Here is a 5294-nt window from a genome sequence, read left to right on the forward strand (position 1 = left end):
CCCGCTACAAACACATGTGAGTACTACCGATTAGTAGCTAGTAATAACCGATGATCATAGAAGGCAGGCTAAAGAGGTCGGTATCACTTTAGAACAACTCCTAGGCATCAAGGACTGCGAAACATTTACAGAGGAGCATCTAAAAGGGAGTTATGCCCGCGGCAAACCTATGGTCAAGCCTAAGCAAATCCCGAAGCTCTCAACGAGAATGTATGAAGTTCATGAATGGTACCTGAGAGAAGCAAATACTACAAATCGAGAGTCCCTCATGGTGAAAGTAGGGGCAGGGTATTACTACCATGAAAAAGAGTTGTGGGTTGAGTTTGAGGAAATGTATCAGTTACTCAATCAAGACGCACTTGACAAAACTCTCGTCAATTGCTATTGTCTGTAAGTGATTTATTTCTGTAATTTAAGTCTCTAGCTAGTTGTAGTGCTCATTCATTACCTGTAATTATCCTCACTATATTTTTTCCTGTGGTATTATGCAGAATGAATATGTATGAAATGAAAAAAGTTGGATGATAACCCACAAGTATAGGGGATCGCAACAGTTTTCGAGGGTAGAGTATTCAACCCAAATTTATTGATTCGACACAAGGGGAGCCAAAGAATATTCTCAAGTATTAGCAGCTAAGTTGTCAATTCAACCACACCTAAAAGACTTAATATTTGCAGCAAAGTATTTAGTAGCAAAGTAGTATGGAAGTAATGGTAACGGTGGCAAAGGTAACAATAGCAGTTTTGTAGCAATCATAACAGTGGCAACGGAGAAGTAGCTTAGCAAAGATCAATATGTTAAAAGCTCGTATGCAATAGATCAATGGTGGATAATTATGTCGGATGGCATTCATCATGCAATAGTTATAACATAGGGTGACACAGAACTAGCTCCAGTTCATCAATATAATGTAGGCATGTGTTCCGAATATAGTCATACGTGCTTATGGAAAAGAACTTGCATGACATCTTTTGTCCTACCCTCCCGTGGCAGCGGGATCCTAATGGAAACTAAGGGATATTAAGGTCTCCTTTTAATAGAGTACCGGACCAAAGCATTAGCACTTAGTGAACACATGAACTCCTCAAACTATGGTCATCGCCGGGAAGTGTCCTGACTATTGTCACTCCGGGGTTTGCCAGATCATAACACGCAGTAGGTGACTATAACTTGCAAGATAGGATCAAGAACACTCATATATTCATGAAAACATAATAGGTTCAGATTTGAAATCATGGCACTCGGGCCCTAGTGACAAGCATTAAGCATGGCAAAGTCATAGCAACATCAATCTTAGAACATAATGGATACTAGGGATCAAACCCTAACAAAACTAACTCGATTACATGGTAAATCTCATCCAACCCATCACCGTCCAGCAATCCTATGATGGGATTACTCACGCACGGCGGTGAGCATCATGAAATTGGTGAGGGAGGATGGTTGATGATGACGATGGCGATGGATTCCCCTCTCCGGAGCCTCGAACGGACTCTAGATCAGCCCTCTCGAGGAAGAACAAGGCTTGGCGGCGGCTCCATATCGTAAAACACGATGAATCCTTCTCCCTGATTTTTTTCTCCCCGAACGTGAATATATGGAGTTCGAGTTGAGGTCGGTGGAGGTCCAGGGGGCCCACGAGGCAGGGGCGCGCCCCCCACCCTCGTGGCCAGGGTGTGGGCCCTTCAGTTGAATCTTTCGCCAGTATTTTTTATAATTCCAAAAAGTGTCTCCGTGAAGTTTCAGTTCATTCCGAGAACTTTTGTTTCTGCAAAAAAATAACACCATGGCAATTCTGCTGAAAACAGCGTTAGTCCGGGTTCGTTCCATTCAAATCATGCAAGTTAGAGTCCAAAACAAGGGCAAAAGAGTTTGGAAAAGTAGATACGTTGGAGACGTATCAACTCCCCCGAGCTTAAACCTTTGCTTGTCCTCAAGCAATTCAGTTGACAAGCTGAAAGTGATAAAGAAAAACTTTGACAAACTCTGTTTGATCTTGTTGTTGCAAATATCTAAAGCCAGCATTCAAGTTTTCAGCAAAGCTCATGAACTAACCATATTCACAAAAACATTTAGGTCTCCTGTTTACTCATATCAATAACATAATCAAGTAGCGAGTAATAATAATAAATCTCGGATGAAAACACTTTATCAGAACAATCATGATGTGATATAACAAGATGGTATCTCACTAGTGTTGGGGAACATAGCATGCAATTTCAAAAAAAATCCTATGATCACGCAAGATCTATCTAGGAGATGCATAGCAACGAGAGGGGGAGACTGTGTCCACATACCCTCGTAGACCGAAAGCGGAAGTGTTAGGTTAACGCGGTTGACGTAGTTGAACATCTTCACGATCCAACCGATCTCTCGTACCAAACGTACGGCACCTCTGAGTTCAGCACACGTTCAGCTCGATGATGTCCCTCGAACTCTTGATCCAGCAGAGGGCCGAGGGAGAGTTTCGTCAACATGACGGTGTGGTGACGGTGATGGTGATGTGATCCGTGCAAGCCTTCGCCTAAGCACTACGATGCTATGACTGGAGGTGTAAACTGCGGAGGGGGGCACCGCACACGGCTAAGAGAACAATTGATGTGCCTTTGGGGTGCCCCCCGCCCCCGTATATAAAGGAGGGGAGGAGGAGGCCGACGGCCAGGAGGGGCGCGCCATGGGGGGAGTCCTACTAGGATTCCACTCCTAGTAGGATTTAGCCCCTCTTTTTCCTTTCTTACCGGATTGGAAAAGGAAGCAGAGGGAGAGGGAGAGGGAAAGGGGGCGCCACCCCCTCCCCTACTCCAATTCAGACTGCCATGGGGGGGGGCGCGGCGGATGGGGCTTGCCTGCTCCCGCCACCGTGCTACCATACGTACTCCGCGTCCTTCATTTGGCATCGCACGGTTGCAGTAATTTCTTTTACTCCCCCGTTTTTCACTTTAAAAAACAATCATGAATACCGGTCTAATCCTCATCCACCGGTAATGCACGTGAATGGCCTGGAGTCTGTTCGAATCGGCCATGCTCGTGTCGCCGGCATCGGTCACACCCCCGGCCAAAGCTACAAGGTGCAACAGACCTGAACATAGTCCCGGCCGTCGGCACGCTCCCTGCCGTCGAGAATCACTCTCCACCCCACGCAGCGAGCAAGCCCTATATGAGGAGGTCACCGTCGTGCGGCTGCGGAACTTGGAGGCATAGGACGAGGTTAGTGAAACCATCCCTCCACGTAGGTTACCGGCATCTCACCAACATCGATGAGGTCATCGGAGTGCAGCTATTGGACGCCTGCCTCCATCGACTGCTACTGCTCGATTACGTGTGCAGCTCAGCCAGATGCTGGCCATCCTTGCCGTCGAGCCGGACCCATCCCATCGACCACCGCCGACTCCCTAATTAAACAGGAACGAAGTCTCGACAGGCAACAACGGCGTCGCTGCCGGAGCCACAACAATCAGACCATCAAGCCAGACGCGGCATGGCTAAACGGGATTTCATAAAGTATGCATTTAATACGGGATACATGTATGGAAAGAAACAGAATACGGGTTGCCATGTGGTTTTCTTTAGCAGTAAAAAGAATCGTGGGGAGATAAAATACTGGGACCGTGGGATGCCAAACCAACGACCCGGAGCACGGACGGGAGCAGGGAGGCGGGAGCAGGCAAGTCTCATACGGGCGCGGCCACCCCTTGCGGCCCTCCTCTCTCTCCACTAAGGTCCATGTAGGCCCAATACTTCCCAGGGGGGGTGGTTCCGGTAACCCCTCGGTACTCTTGTAAAATACTCAAACCACTCGAAACCATTCCGATGTCCGAATACTACCTTCCAATATATGAATCTTTACCTATAGACCATGTTGAGACTCCCCATCATGTCTGTGATCTCATCCGGTACTCCGAACAAACTTCGGTCACCAAAACACATAACTCATAATACAAATTGTCATTGAACGTTAAGCATGCGGACCCAACGAGTTCGAGAACTATGTAGAGATGACCGAGAAATATCACCGGTCAATAACCAATAGCGGAACCTAGATGCTCCTATTGGTTCCTACATATTCTACAAAGATCTTTATCGGTCAAACCGCATAACAACATACGTTATTCCCTTTGTCATCGGTATGTTACTTGCCCGAGATTTGATCGTCGGCATCCTCATACCTAGTTCAATCTCATTACCGGCAAGTCTCTTTACTCGTTCTAAAACTAATCCTAAAGGTAGATGTAGAGGTAGTGTGCCGATGGCGATCACATCGACTTTGGAACCATTTCCGACGCGCATCATCACCTCGTCCTTAGCCAATCTTCGTTTAGTCCGGAGCCCCTGTTTTGAGTAGCAAATATGAGCAACAGAACCAGTATTAAATACACAGGCGCTACTACGAGCATTAGTAAGGTACACATCAATAGCATGTATATCAAATATACCTTTCACTTTGCCAAACTTCTTATCCGCCAAATACTTGGAGCAGTTCAGCTTCCAATGACCAGTCCCTTTGCAGTAGAAGCACTCAGTTTCAGGCTTAGGTCTAGACTTGGGTTTCTTCCCGGGAGTAGCAACTTGTTTGCTATTCTTCTTGAAGTCCCCCTTCTTCCCTTTGCCCTTTTTCTTGAAACTAGTGGTCTTGTTAACCATCAACACTTGATGCTCCTTCTTCATTTCTACGTTCACAGCCTTTAGCATTGCAAAGAGCTCGAGAATCGTCTTTTCCATCCCTTGCATATTATAGTTCATCATGAAGCCTTTATAGCTTGGTGGCAGTGATTGAAGAACTCTATCAATGACACTATCATCAGGAAGATTAACTCCTAGCTGAGTCAAGTGGTTATGGTACCCAGACATTCTGAGTATGTGTTCACTGATAGAACTATTCTCCTCCATCTTGCAGCTATAGAACTTGTTGGAGACTTCATGTCTCTCAATTCGGGCATTTGCTTGAAATATTAACTTCAACTCTTGGAACATATCATATGTTCCATGACATTCAAAACGTCTTCGAAATCCCGATTCTAAGTCGTAAAGCATGGCACACTGAACTATCGAGTAGTCATCAGATCGAGCTTGCCAGACGTTCATAACATCAGCATCTGCTCCTGCAGCAGGCCTTGCACCTAGCGGTGCTTCAAGGGCATAATTCTTATATGCAGCAATGATGATAATCCACAAGTTACGGACCCAGTCCGTGTAGTTGCTACCATCATCTTTAAAATTAGCTTTCTCTAGGAACGCATTAAAATTCAAGGGAACGGTAGCACGGGTCGTTGATCTACAACAACATAGATATGCA

Source organism: Triticum dicoccoides, chromosome 7B, assembly GCF_002162155.2.
Source record: "Triticum dicoccoides isolate Atlit2015 ecotype Zavitan chromosome 7B, WEW_v2.0, whole genome shotgun sequence".
Taxonomy (NCBI): Eukaryota; Viridiplantae; Streptophyta; class Magnoliopsida; order Poales; family Poaceae; genus Triticum; species Triticum dicoccoides.